This window comes from Hyperolius riggenbachi, chromosome 6, assembly GCF_040937935.1.
Source record: "Hyperolius riggenbachi isolate aHypRig1 chromosome 6, aHypRig1.pri, whole genome shotgun sequence".
NCBI classification, from domain to species: Eukaryota; Metazoa; Chordata; class Amphibia; order Anura; family Hyperoliidae; genus Hyperolius; species Hyperolius riggenbachi.
Window position 1 is genome coordinate 334019168 of NC_090651.1, and position 15647 is coordinate 334034814.

General features: G+C 47.5%; 1 protein-coding gene across 1 annotated transcript in view; it reads left to right on the plus strand.

Annotated features, from left to right (window-relative positions):
- TMEM145 (transmembrane protein 145) overlaps window positions 1–15647 on the plus strand; it is a 123035-nt gene that overhangs the window by 91191 nt on the left and 16197 nt on the right. The window lies entirely within an intron of this gene.

The window sequence follows — 15647 nt, forward strand, 5'->3', positions numbered from 1 at the left end:
CTCTGCCATAAACAGTGTAAGAATGGCAGCACTTTAAATATTCCATTAAAAAAATAAATAGGTGAATTTTGATTGGCTGTTGTAGGCTCCACCGACTTTCCTGAATCTTACTCTCAGTCACACAGTGACCAAGTGTGGCAAGTTTGAGAACCCTGTGATTAACAGTCTAAGAATGGCTGCAGTTTACATTTTCCCATTAAAAATGAATGGCTGAAAGTTGATTGGCTGTTTTATGCTCCATCCACTTCTCCTGGATTTGTAACCTTGGTCACCAAGTGACCACCTGTGCCAAGTGTGGGGACTCTGGCTCAATTACTGTGAGAATGGCAGCCTTTTACATTCTTTCCATTGACATGAATGGCAGGAATCTGATTTGCTGTTTGTAGCTCTGCCCAGGTGTGCAGGGGGGGACGCGAGACCCCCAGAACATATCATCCCAGGTAGTAAGGGATCTGTATACCAAGTTTCCTTCAAATCATTCAAGGCGTTTTCGAGTGATCGCGGCATATACACACATACCGTCTTTCCCCTAAAGTAAGACATTCCCCGAAAATAAGACCTATCTTATATTTCAAGCATGCTTGAAATATAAGACATTCCCCGAAAATAAGACCCCCCCCCCCGACCCCCCGCTGTATGCCACACTGCCGCTGATGCAAATTTACCTCCCTGCTGCTGGCCCCCTCCTCCAGCAAATCAGATCTCCCTCCGTTTTACACTGTGCATAATTCACTTCAAATCAGTGGGTAAAGGCAGCTAAAGTTGTACAGTAACAGCGCTGCCGTATACAGGAAGTAAACAGAGATCACTTCCTGTATACGTCGGCGTTGATACTGTACAAGTTTAGCTGCCTTTACCTGCTGATAGAAGTGAATGATGCACAGTGTATGCCGGAGGGGGATCAAATTTGCTGGAGGAGGGGGCCAGCAGCAGGGAGGTAAATTGGCAGCAGCGGTGGTAATGCATCACGGCGGGGGGTCTCTCTTTCTGGAGGAGGGGGCCTGCGTAGGCTGGTGGGGGATCCGACTTTCTGGAGGAGGGAGCCAGATGCAAAGGAAATAAATTGGCGGCAGCATCGGTGGGGGGAGAGGGGGGAAATTTACACTGGCTACATACAATACTACAGAGGGGAACATTACAAAGTGCCATCAACAGCAGGATACATCAGTGACTGTGTGTGAACCCTCTCCCCATCAAGAGCTATAGAGGAAAGGTGAATTTCACACACATGGCTGTCAGTACATATTGGCTCATTTTCAAAATATTCAGCAGCCCTCTCTAAGATCCAATATGATGCAGGGTGGGGGGTTCAAACAATTTCCTCCTATGGTAGGGGGTTCTGGCTATATACTGGGGGTGGGAGGGTGTTTGGGTATATACTAGGGGTATACTATTATTATTATTATTATTTATTGTATTTATAAAGCGCCAACATATTACGCAGCGCTGAACATTAATTTAGGTTACAGACAATATTTAGGGGTGACATACAGCAATATGACAATACAGGAATACAAGAAAACCAGATCACACAGCACAGTATTAATACAAGGTAATGCTTAGTCACTGGATGAAGCATGGAGATTAGGCAAGTTAGGTTCACTCAAATGCATGGCATGGGTTCACAGTAATGGAGGTGCCAGATCAGGTAGGACACAAAAGGAGGAGGACCCTGCCCAAAGGCTTACAATCTAGAGGGAGAGGTAAGGACACGAATGGTAGGGGACCAGAGTTCAGCTGTAGGTTTAGAGCACTTGTGAGGGGTAGTAGGCCAGAGTGAAAAGGTGAGTTTTGAGGGCTTTCTTGAAGATGTTGAAGGAGGGGGCTGCCCTAATGGGTGGAGGTAGGGAGTTCCATAGTGTTGGAGCAGCTCTTGAGAAGTCCTGGAGGCGTGCATGGGACTGGGTGATGCGGGCGGTGGTTAGGCGAAGTTCATTGGAAGAGCGGAGTGAGCGGCTAGGTGTGTACCTCTGAGTAAGATCGGAAATGTAGGTTGGACAGGTTTTGTGGACAGATTTGTAGGTCAGACACAGTATCTTGAATCTGATTCTGGACTGGATAGGAAGCCAGTGGAGGGATTCTAGGAGGGGATCTGCCGTGGTGGAGCGATGGGAGCAGTGGATAATTCTGGCTGCCGCATTCATGATGGACTGCAGTGGGGCTGTTCGGGTCATAGGGAGACCAGACAGCAGGGCATTGCAGTAGTCAAGGCGGGAAATTATGAGGGCATGGATGAGGAGTTTGGTGGTGGCAGAGGTCAGGAAAGGGCGAATCTTACAGATGTTACGAAGGTGGAAGTTGCAGGACTTTGTGAGGTTTTGGATGTGGGAAGTGAAGGAGAGTGTGGAGTCCAGGGTGACACCCAGACAGCGGGCTTGAGAGGTAGGGCGAATGGTAGTGTGGTTAACAGTGACATGCACATCTGGGAGGTTCGTGGATGGCCGGGGTGGGAAGATCATAAATTCCGTTTTGTCTAGATTTAGATGTTTTAGATGTGATGCTAGTATCCAATAATTATTTCAGAGTGGGAGTGTAGATGGAGAAATGAAAGGGTCAGATAACCAAACCTTGTGGTACCTCACAAGACAGCAGTCATGGGGCATTGGGGAATAGGAGTCTGTGAAAGAGTGCCTGACAAGTAAGCGGAGATCCAAACATGAGCTATGCTCTTGACTTCATACTATGGGCTATATATTAAAGGAGGTTCTGGCTACCCCCACAAAATATAAGACCTCCCTGAAAATAAGACCTAGCACATATTTTTATGGAAAAATTAATATAAAACAGTGTCTTATTTTCGGGGAAACACGGTACATACATACATACATACATACATACGATTTTATAAATATAGATGAGTTTGAGGAAGCAGGAGGACATGAATAAAGAAACAGCTAACAAACAGCATACAAAATAGTAACAGAGAATTCAGGAGCTGAGAGCTCCTGTTTTAGATGTGATGCTAGTATCCAATAATTATTTCAGAGTGGGAGTGTAGATGGAGAAATGAAAGGGTCAGATAACCAAACCTTGTGGTACCTCACAAGACAGCAGTCATGGGGCATTGGGGAATAGGAGTCTGTGAAAGAGTGCCTGACAAGTAAGCGGAGATCCAAACATGAGCTATGCTCTTGACTTCAGTGCTGGGAGAGTCTGGAGTAATAGGAAATTATCATGCTTATCATTTATCTCGATAGTTCATAACTCAGGGCCAGTGTTACAAGAAATATGCTTATGACAATATCCAGCTTCTGACACTCTGCCATGCATCCCTCACTACTCCTGCGAGCCTAGGGCCCTTTTACACTTAATCAGTTGATCTCAGTTAAAACGGAAAGAAAACTGATTTTCAAAGTAATACCCATGTTTTTCTATGATACCTTTCACACTTAACACGTTTTAACTGAAATCTTTGTCACAATGCACTGCTATGGAAAAAACGCGTACCAACGTGTACTAATGCACACTAACGCACACCAACTGATTAAGTGTAAAAGGGGCCTAAGGCCCTAACTACTCCTGTTGCCCTCTGCTAACCTGAGGCCCTCACTACGCCTGCTTCACTCTGCTAGTCTGAGGCCCTCCCTACTCCTGCTGCCCTCTGCAATCCTGAGGCCCTCGCTACTCCTGCTGCCCCCTGAAATGCATCCCTCACTACTCCTGCTGCCCTCTACAAGCCTGAGGCCCTCACTACTCCTGCTGCCCTCTGCAGTCCTGAGGCCCTCACTACTCCTGCTGCCCTCTGCAAGCCTGAGGCCCTCACTACTCCTGCTGCCCTCTGCAATGCATCCCTCACTACTCCTGCTGCCCTTTGCAAGCCTGAGGCCCTCACTACTCCCGCTACCCCCTGCAATGCATCCCTCACTACTCCTGCTGCCCTCTGCAATCCTGAGGCCCTCACTACTCCTGCTGCCCTCTGCAGTCCTGAGGCCCTCACTACTCCTGCTGCCCTCTGCAAGCCTGAGGCCCTCACTACTCCTGCTGCCCTCTGCAGTCCTGAGGCCCTCACTACTCCTGCTGCCCTCTGCAAGCCTGAGGCCCTCACTACTCCTGCTGCCCTCTGCAATGCATCCCTCACTACTCCTGCTGCCCTCTGCAAGCCTGAGGCCCTCACTACTCCTGCTACCCCCTGCAATGCATCCCTCACTACTCCTGCTGCCCTCTGCAATCCTGAGGCCCTCACTACTTCTGCTGCCCTCTGCAGTCCTGAGGGCTTCACTACTCCTGCTGCCCTCTGCAATCCTGAGGCCCTCACTACTCCTGCTGCCCTCTGCAAGCCTGATGCCCTCACTACTCCTGCTGCCCTCTGCAAGCCTGAGGCCCTCACTACTCCTGCTGCCCTTTGCAAGCCTGAGGATCTCACTACTCCTGCTGCCCTCTGCAAGCCTGAGGCCCTCGCTACTCCTACTGCCCTCTGCAAGCCTGAGGCCCTCACTACTCCTGCTGCCCTCTGCTAGCCTGAGGCGCTCACTACTCCTGCTGCCCTCTGCATGCCTGTGGCTCTCTGTATTCCTGCTGCCCTCTGCAAGCCTCAGGCCTTCACTACTCCTGCTGCCCTCTGCAGGCCTGAGGCCCTCACTACTCCTGTTGCCCTTTGCTAGCCTGATGCCCTCACTACTCCTGCTGCTCTCTGCAATGCATCCCTCACTACTCCTACTGCCCTCTGCAAGCCTGAAGCCCTCACTACTCCTGTTGCCCTCTGCAGGCCTGAGGCCCTCACTACTCCTGCTGCCCTCTGCAAGCCTGATGCCCTCACTACTCCTGCTGCCCTCTGCAAGCCTGATGCCCTCACTACTCCTGCTGCCCTCTGCTAGCTTGATGCCCTCACTACTCCTGCTGCCCTCTGCAAGCCTGAGGCCCACACTACTCCTGCTGCCCTCTGCAAGCCTGAGGCCCTCTTTACTCCTGCTGCCCTCTGCAAGCCTGAGGCCCTCCCTACTCCTGCTGTCCTCTGCATGCCTGAGGCCACCACTACTCCTGCCGCCCTCTGCAAGCCAGAGGCCCTCATTACTTCTGCTACCCTCTACAAGCCTGAGGCCCTCACTACTCCTGCTGCCCTCTGCATGCCTGAGGCTCTCTGTATTCCTGCTGCCCTCTGTAAGCCTGCGGCCCCCACTACTCCTGCTGCTCTCTGCAAGCCCGAGGCCCTCATTATTTCTGCTACCCTCTACAAGCCTAAGGCCCTCACTACTCCTGCTGCCCTCTGCATTCCTGAGGCTCTCTGTATTCCTGCTGCCCTCTGTGAGCCTGAGGACCTCACTACTCCTGTTGCTCTCTGCAAGCCTGAGGCCCTCACTACTCCTGCTGCCCTCTGCAAGCCTGAGGCCCTCCCTACTCCTGCTGCCCTCTGCATGCCTGAGGCCCCCACTACTCCTGCTGCCCTCTGCAAGCCCAAGGCCCTCATTACTTCTGCTACCCTCTGCAAGCCTGAGGCCCTCACTACTCCTGCTGCCCTCTGCATGCCTGAGGCTCTCTGTATTCCTGCTGCCCTCTGTAAGCCTGAGGCCCCCACTACTCCTGCTGCTCTCTGCAAGCCCGAGGCCCTCATTACTTCTGCTACCCTCTGTAAGCCTGAGGCCCTCACTACTCCTGCTGCCCTCTGCATGCCTGAGGCTCTCTGTATTCCTGCTGCCTTCTGTAAGCCTGAGGCCCCCACTACTCCTGCTGCTCTCTGCAAGCCCAAGGCCCTCATTACTTCTGCTGCCCTCTGCAAGCCTGAGGCCCTCACTACTCCTGCTGCCTTCTGGTGGCCTGATGCTCCCTGTATTCCTCTTGCGCTCTGCAGCTCTGCTGGCCTCTCCACTTGTGAAGACTGACCTGCCTGGCATGAGTAAGGTGTGGATGACTCAGATTTGTCTTATAAAATTTTAAAGCAGATCAAACCTGACAAAAATTATGCAACTAAGAGTAGCAATAATTTGTGCAAATCCTAGACGTTATGTGGCTGTACAAACCGACTGCCGGCGTCCCGCACGCGCTGGGAGTCTAGATGCTGCTCCATATACTGTATGACTAGTAGATACAAACTACTTCTGAGCCATACTTTGAGAAACATGACTGACCTGGAAAATTCAGCATGGAATTCTTCCCCCTCGAGTGGGTCGCTGAGTGATGTCTTCCAGTGTCTATGATCGTATATATGATTTTTATTAAAGCAGACACTAATAGGTGCCTACATACTTCATCTTCTGCAGGCCTGTCAGACTGGAGCACTGAATGTGCCAATCTCAGCTTCCACAGGGAGCTCCGCGGCAAGCAGCAGGACTCTGACACTGGAACAGGAAGTGGCGGTGGCATGCTGGGGACGCCCGTAGAGAGTTAGATGATTAATAAGGATATTGGTGCCGCCTGTTACTTCTATAGTGTCAGTTATCTAGATTAGCATAAGTATAGGTGGGGCTCAGCAGAGAATTTCAAGCAGGACTTATATCAGAAGTAACTTTACAATTATCACTTAAAGCAAACCTGAAGCGAAAATAAACTTATGAGTTGATAAATTGTATGTGTAGTACAGCTAAGAAGTAGAACATCAGTAGCAAATTAAAAAGTCCCATATTATTTCCAGTACTGGAAGAGTTAAAAAATTTCAGTTAGTATCTATGCAAAAGATCTTCTCTGAGCTCTTTGACCCAACTTGGGTCCAATACAGTCCTGTTTTCTGATGCACTTAAAGAGAAACCGTAACCAAGGATTGAACTTCATCCCAGTCAGTAGCTGATTCCCCCTTTCCCATGAGAAATCTTTTCCTTTTCTCAAATGGATCAACAGTGGGCTCTGTATGGCTGATTTTGTGGTGAAACCTCTCCCACAGTGTGATGTTGTCAACAGAGAGCAGAGGTGAATAGCACAAGATGCACCAGACTGCAGACCCCAGGGGGTAGCAGGTCGATCAACTGTGCCTCCAGATCAATCAGCCATATAGCAAAAGCGATAGATAGAGACAAAGTATCTGGGCTCCAGTCACAGCAAAGGCAATGCTAAACAACCTTTAATTCACCCCCATCAAACTGACATACAGAGAAAGTGCAGGCCTGACAGCCGTTTCGCAGGGAAAAAAACCTGCTTCTTCAGAGGCAACAACAAATACAGAGAAAGTGCAGGCCTGACAGCCGTTTCACAGGAAAAAAACTGCTTCTTCAGAGGCAACAACAACTACAGAGAAATTGCAGGCCTGATGTGAGAAACAGCGGAAAAGCCGCCGCATGTTCTGGCAGCAAGGCGGCTGATTCCGTGTCTGATGCGGCGGTTTGTCCGCGTCAGCAGGCGTCTGGTTTGTCTGGAGCTGGTGGTGCCCATGGGCAGAGTGGCGTGGGGGCCGCCGCATGTTCTGACAGCAAAGCGGCGGATTCCGCATCCAGTGCGGCGGGTTCAACGCAACATCATGCGTCTGGGTTAGCTGGACCTAGTAGTGCACACAGATGGAGAGCTACGCGCGCGCGCGCCGCTAGACACGCTCTTTATACCAATAGGAGGAAGATCAGCTGATCGGGACGGTCAGCTGATTCCTGCTCGGCTATTGATTGGTTGATGGGAGCTGGGCGGCGCTGTGGGGTGCTTTACTATATATATCTCTTGCTGTTCAGTTGCTGGTTGTCTGGCATTGCGAATGCTTATGTGTTAGCACTCAGACCTTAGTCAGATCTTCCAGTGTGGTGGAACCAGGAGGACCTGGGAATCCACACTTAGCCAGTTACTGTATATCATCTGTGTTATTCTCTAGCATAGTTCCAGAGTGTTGAGATCACGGCCCTCACACCCCAGACTAGGCATACTGTATATCATCTGTGTTATTCTCTAGCATAGTTCCAGGGTGTTGAGATCACGACCCTCACACCCCAGACTTGGAATACTGTATATCATCTGTGTTATTCTCTAGCATAGTTCCAGGGTGTTGAGATCACAGCCCTCACACCCCAGACTAGGAATACTGTATATCATCTGTGTTATTCTCTAGCATAGTTCCAGGGTGTTGAGATCACGGTCCTCACACCCCAGACTAGGAATACTGTATATCATCTGTGTTATTCTCTAGCATAGTTCCAGGGTGTTGAGATCACGGCCCTCACACCCCAGACTAGGAATACTGTATACCATCTGTGTTATTCCCTAGCATAGTTCCAGGGTGTTGAGATCACGGACCTCACACCTCAGACTAGGCCTTGTTCTGATATCTGTTATGACCTGTAGCTTTCCTGACTATTCTTCTGATCTCTGATTTGGTACTTTGCATATCTGATACTCTGTTGCCGACCCGGCCTGTCTGACCTTCTGGCTGTCACCCTCCGCAGGGTGTCCAGCCTTTCCGCAGGGGTCCCCTGCTCTTCAGAGGGGACACTGCTCCTTATCAGTCAGGGACTCCCTCTCCAGGTGTCCTTGACCGCAGTAGAGTCTTCTCTACTTATTGGACCACCTGCTACCCCGGTGGTCCAAAGGTTACTGTTGCACCAAAACACTTACACACTCAGGTGTCTAGAGGTTAAACTTATTTGATTATTGGCGATTCTGCAGATCCCCAATGATCAGGTATATCTGTATTCTTGGGGATACTGCAGATCGCCAAGAATCAGATTCTCTCTCTGGTTGCTGACACCGATCGTTACACCTGACAGCTGTTTCGCAGGAAAAAACCTGCTTCTTTTTTCCTGCGAAACGGCTGTCAGGCCTGCAGTTTCTCTGTATGTCAGTTTGATGGGGGTGAATTAAAGGTTGTTTAGCATTGCCTTTGCTGTGACTGGTGCCCGAATACTTTGTCTCTATCTATTGCTTTTGCCACAGTGTCAGCACTGAGGTCCCGACATCACACTGTGGGAGCCTTGTTGCATTGTGGGAAATAACAGTTGTTTCCAACTGCCACAAATGCAAGCAGCATCTCCTTCGATTGACATCACCTGCCAACAGTAAAAATGTCACCATGTGATAAATGTCAGAATGTAAATCAGGGAGAGGAAAGATTTTACAATAAACAAACACTGACTAAATAATTTATACATATTTATTGTAAAAATTAAGCACTTTATTACATTATTTTCTTTGGAGTTCCTCTTTAAGCTTCCTCTCACTGTTTCTTGGCTGTTTGAGGTAAGGTTTTACTGCAGGAAAGTTCAAAGGGTCATTATTCGTTCGTTTTGTTTTATAACTTAACTAACTTTCTAAACTGCAAATATGACAGAATGATGCAATGTTCTAAAAAATAAATAAATACAAAAATTAGACTCTTTTCTTTGCTACTAATGTTCTATTCATTATCTGTACTATAAATACACTAAATACACTTCATTTTATCATGGTTGTTTTTCACTTCAGGTTTGTTTAAATATTTATTTGTTGTAAATGTAAATTATTGTAAGTACAGTTCAGTTTTAAACTCCACTCCTTCCTCTTACCACCTCCTATTGGATGGCTGTGCAGTCTGGGTAGGACTGTTTTTATCGTACGTGCAAAGAGGGCACCAGCAAATCCGAACACCGGAAATGGGCGCTAGTAAAACTTGGTAAAATTACTGATATTCTACTATTGTGCAGTGCTAATTAGGATAGCAAAATATCAGTAAATGTTACTAATATTTTGCTATAGCTAAACTTAACCCTATTCTCACACAGAGCCCTCCCTCTAACCCGAACAACCTCCCTGCCCATGCTTAACCCTAACACCCGCCCCCGCCCAATGCCTAACCCAAAAGACCACCTCTTCCAATGCCTAACCCTAACCACCCCCCTCCGGTGCCTAACCCTAACTGACCCCCCCCCCCCTTCCACAGTGAGGTCTAACGCTAAAAAGATCACCAGCTGGAGACCCCAGCAATGCCTAACCTTAACCTCCCCAGCGGTACTGACAGATCTATCCATCCATAAAAACATGCTGTGAACAGTATAAACGTGCATACACATCAATACTCTCCTGCACTGTATACTAGACCCTTGCTTGACACATTTTGGCAAGTTACAGGAAAAAAAAAGTTTTAAAAACTCATTTTATCACTTTTTGCACAGAAATCCTGGGGAAATTGAACGCTAGGGAGGTTAAAGTGAACCAGAGACGAAGCACCCTTGTGTATTTTACCATATATATCAGTGGGAACATTACAGAAAACACCTACCTTGCTTTCTGTTTCATTATTTACTGTTCAGATTGCTTCTTAGCAGCCCTGATAAATTCCCCGACTGAGCATTCAGTCTGGCTTTTCTATAATGACTCAGCTATAATTATTCCTGAGCAGAGCCACAAGGGGGCAGGCTTGGGCTTGAAAAGACAGCACAGAAGACAGACTCGGCTATAAACAACAACAACAACAACAACAACAAATAACATTTGTAAAGCGCTTTTCTCCCATGGGACTCAAAGCGCATAAGCATGGCTCCGACCATCGTGGTACAGGGGAAGAATTTTATAAATCTGGAAATGCCAGGCTAAACAGGTGGCTTTTCAGTCTGGATTTGAATAGCTCCAGGGATGGTGCTGTCTTTACTGGGTGTGGTAGGGAGTTCCAAAGAGTAGGGGCAGCATGACAGAAGGCTCTGTCTCCAGATTTTTTGAGGTGCACTCTGGGAGTGACCAAGTTTATAGAACTTGCTGATCTGAGGTTGTGAGAGGTGTGGTGCAGCTTCAGCAAGTCCTTCGTGTATCCAGGGCCCAGATTGTGCAGGGATTTGAATGTCAGCAGTCCAATCTTGAAGAGTATTCTCCATTCTACTGGTAGCCAGTGCAGTGAGCGAAGGATCGGTGTAATGTGACAGTGGCGAGGCTGGTTTGTTAGCAATCTGGCAGCAGCATTCTGCACTAATTGCAGGCGACGCAGGTCTTTTTTGGGGAGGCCAGCATAAAGGGCATTGCAGTAGTCCAGCCGTGATGTGATGAAGGCGTGGACTAGGGTTTGAAGATCCTCTGGGGGAATCAGATGTTTAATCTTTGCAATGTTCTTCAGATGAAAGAAGGAAGATTTAACTACAGATGAAATTTGGTTTCTGAAACTCAATTCCCCATCGATTAGTACGCCAAGGCTGCGCACAAGGTTGGAGCTGTTTATGTCTGAATTCCCAATCCTGATTGGTGTTGCTTTAGGATAGAGCTGTTTTGATGGCGAGCACTGGCTTTGGACAAACAGGACCTCAGTTTTGTCAGCATTCAGTTTCAACCAGTTATCATTCATCCATGCCTGAAGCTCAGCTAAGCAAGAGTTTATTTTTGGGGTAGGGTCTGTTCCACCAGGTTTGAAGGACAGGTATAGCTGTGTGTCATCGGCGTAGCAGTGGTACGTCAGGCCATGTCGTTAGATAAGTGTACCGAGTGGCAACATGTAGATTGCAAACAGCAGAGGGGATAGGATTGATCCTTGTGGCACTCCGAATTGTAAAGGTGCAGGTTTGGACATTATAGGTCCTAGGGATACTCTCTGTGTTCTGTCAGTCAGGAATGATCTGAACCACTGGAGGACTGATCCACAGATGCCACAGTACTCCTGCAGTCTGTTAAGCAGGATTTCATGGTCAACTGTATCAAAAGCAGCTGAGAGATCCAACAGGATTAGGATGGAGCATTCCCCTCTGTCCCTTGCCATGAGCAGATCGTTGCAGACTTGGATGAGGGCTGTTTCACAGCTGTGGTGTTTCTTAAAGCCAGATTGTATAAAGATTCCTGAACAAAGCCAGACTGAATGCTCAGTCGAGGATTTTATCGGGGGTGATAAGAAGCAATCTGAACAGTAAATAATGAAACAGAGAGCAGGTTGGGTGTTTTCTCTAATGTTCCCACTGATATATATGCTAAAATACATGAGGGTGCTTCGTCTCTGGTTCACTTTAACCATCCCCCTCCCTTCCCCCTACAAACCTGTAAATAAAATAACGGGTGTAACTGAAGTTTGGGGGCCCATACAAATTGCGGCTATAGAGGGAAATTTGGGCATGCACCCACTATTTGTAACCGCAGTCTGCATAGTGGGCGACCCCAACACCTGCTGTTTTATCCTCCCAAATTTCCTGATTCCTACTTGTGGCCCAGATCAGACACTTAACAATGGCTAATGTTTGTACCTCTCCCGGGAGTGTGTTTAAAGGCTATCTCTATCCAAAAGTTTTTATTATATTTTTGTATAATTTAAGTTGACAATTAGAACTTTTTTTAAGGGATTTAAATGTTATCTTAAGAAAGAATGTGTGAGAATCTGACTGGCAGGAAGTGGTATACATTTCTCCTAGAAGTTAAAAGAAAGCAATAATTCATGTGTAAAAATCATGTGTAAAGTGGGGAAAGAGTTGGAGCTCCTCTTGGGTTTTTATGATTGTCCCTCATATCGTCTCATCCTGCAATTACCGGGGTTCAAGCCCTCTTTGTCCAACTGACAGGAAGTGAGGGAAGATCTCTTTACTGGGAACACAAAGAGGTAACAACCACCTGACAGAGATGACCAACTTTACAGGGAACCTGAAAAGAGAGGGATATGAAAGCTGCCATATTTATTTCCTGTTAAACAATACCAGTTAGTAATCAATAGGTTGCGCTCTGTGACATAGTATGTTGCCTCTTTCAGACCCCCCTTTCCAGAAAGCACTCACAAGATGTTGTGGTCTGTTAAAGACCAGTCAGCGCCTTCGGGGTGTATGGCCCCCCGTCGCCTCACAAGCTCACCGCCTCCTTGATAGTCTGGCCAAACGTGAATCGTCGTATCCTTTAGGCTGAAATGGTGATGGCTTGCAGGGGAGACAAAACACACAGGAAGACCAGCTTCCAATAGTGTGATATTGCATTTAATTAATAAAATTATCAAGGAGGCGGTGAGCTTGTGAGGCGACGGGGGGGCCATACACCCCGAAGGCGCTGACTGGTCTTTAACAGACCACAACATCTTGTGAGTGCTTTCTGGAAAGGGGGGTCTGAAAGAGGCAACATACTATGTCACAGAGCGCAACCTATTGATTACTAACTATTTCACTGGCTACAACCCAGAGACTGTGTTGCTGTACATGACAGCGGAACTTTTATGATCTTTTATGGACTTTGACCATTTGATTAACTTAACTGAGTGTCATTAAGAGCGAGCTCATATTTCTTTATCTCATTAAACAATACTAGTTGCCTGGCAGTCCTGCTGATTTCCTTGGCTGCACTAGTGTCTGTATCACACACCTGAAACAAGCATGCGGCTAATCCAGTCAGACTTTAGTCAGAAACACCTGATCTGCATGTTTGTGGCTAAAGGTTCGTACCCACTACGCAATTTTTCCAATGATTTTTCTGAGGACAGGTGATATTTTGAGTGACGAGTGATCGTTTCCACAATCTCGCAACGTGATTACAGGCGCAGAATTATGCGAACAATTTTTGACAACGTGTTGCGACAACGATTGTCACGGCAGATCCCCAACGACTCCCACACAAAGTACCACGATCCCTTGAACTCTCGTTCGCGCCCGTCATGTGCCGCCATGTGACCCGCCGACAAGAAGATAGATCAGGGAACGCTCGCCGTCGTGGGACATTGCTGGGATCCATCGTCCTGTCTCGTGAGTTGAGTATTCTTTCAGTTTAAAAGTATTTGAGGCAGAAGATCAGCAGCCGGGCAATGTGTATTGTTTAAGAGAAAATAAATATGTCAGCCTCTGTATTCCTCTCACTTCAGGTGTGCTTTATAGTAATACATAAATTCTACAAAGGTCTTGGCTAGTATTGTGCTTTAACAGATAACTGCAATCTCTCCCCCCCCCCCCCCCCATACAGAACCTATGTCTTCTGATCTTGTAGCTCCTCTGTGAGTTGGGATGATTCAGAGAAGTAATATTCCTGGAGGAGAGAGGGATTATTCCAGCGTTTCAGCAGTTTGTTATGTAAATCCCGGGTTTAGGCTATAGGTAGAGCACTGGTGAGTCAGATTTATCTCTGTGGCTTTGATGTGGCCGATACTCATACATCTATTTCCTATTTACATGTAAATGAAGGTGAGACCAGGCTGAGGAGGAATGGCTCTCTGAGGAGAGACGGTATTAGCGCTGGAAAGGGACATTTATTCCTCCTTTTACTGGACTTTTTTAGCAAGTGCCAGAGCTTATTTTCTAGCTCTCCACATAGCCTCACAACTTAAAGAGAACATGAGACGAAAGAAGTCTCAGGACGGTTTCACACTGCAAACTGGCGGTAGCCGCACCGCCTTGCACCACCAAAGCAAAGGCCATCAGGGAACACTGCATTAGTACAAGGCGTTCCCTGTCTGGCAATCATCCAAGCAGGAAGTGACATGCGCTTGCAGTCACTTCCTGCTTCGGGTATGCAGAAGTGCATGGAAGCGTATTGTAAAAATATGCTTATGCGCAAGCGCACCGCGACGCCAACTTAAAAAAAAAACCGAGTCACCATTATTATTTATTCATTCAAGTATTTGTATAGTACCGACATATTACGCAGCGCTGTACAGAGTTTATTGTCTTGTCACTAACTGTCCCCCACCATAGACTAACATGACTTCCAGGCCAACGCAGGTCGCCGCGGGTTCCTCACAGTATTGTAGTTCTGCACTAGAGTTAAATTTGGCACTACCGGTGCAGCGTACTGCAACGTGGGACGAATGAACTTCCCTATAGGGGGCTGCGGTAGCAGTGCAGCAATTTGCCGAAACGCACCGCTCCAGTGTGAAAGGGCCCTCTGGCTTTATACTTACCTGGGGCTTCCTCCAGCCCCCTTGAGGCTGCTTGGTCCCTCGCCTTTTCCCCGGGCCGCTCCTGTCCCCCGCTGAATGGCCCGGTACTCTGGCTGAGTCGCTCCCCCGTTCCGCTTTTCTTGGATTTAGTACACAAAGATGCTTTTACAGCAGGTTTGTGCATCCAATGCTATCTCACTAACCTTTCAGCAATCCTCACTGTGTACTGATATGATGATGATGATTATGAGGGTTGCTAACCTATGCTGGCCAAGACAAATACTAAACAGTTAAAATGCCCACCCTCATACTCAACGGTTCACATCTGTGTTTGCCAACGGAGCCGGCCGTACGGTTCCGTTGTCCGTGCTGCTGAGCTGACAAAAAAAAATGCAGCAGGACCTAATTTTCTGGACCGTTTCGCTCAGTGGAACGAAAACGGAAGGTTTTGCAGCACAATAGGATCCTATGGAAAACGGACATTTTACAGCACACTGGCTGTAAAAACGGACCATTTTCCAGGATCCATATGGCCGGCTCCGCAAAGAAACGCAGATGTGAACTGAGCCTTAGTAGAAATCTGCTATGTGTGGCTCATCTTGGTTGGCTGACATAAACGCGCCAGGATGTTACCACAGGAGGAGATACTCAGCCAGGAACATGTACAGCTGTTAGTACTGTACAACAGTAATAAACACAACAAATGAACACATGTACATCTTGTTGCAGAGATTGAATTTCAGCACTGCTGTGCCTCCTTCTGGTCAAAAATGGTACTGTCACAGTTTGGTAAATGATCAGTGATTTCTTATAAAAAGTAGCAGATTGTCCAGCAAGCTCATGGTGAACCGGAACACCTAGGAGTGTGTAAGGGGCTAAAAAAGACCAAAAAGTCCTCTTACTACAAATGCTATGTAAAAAAGAATTTTGCCTTCTTAAAACAGAAGGTATTTGCAATTATCCAGGTTGAAGTGAGTTCTGAGGTTTCCCACAATGCATCACTGCTGAATATGCAAATTAT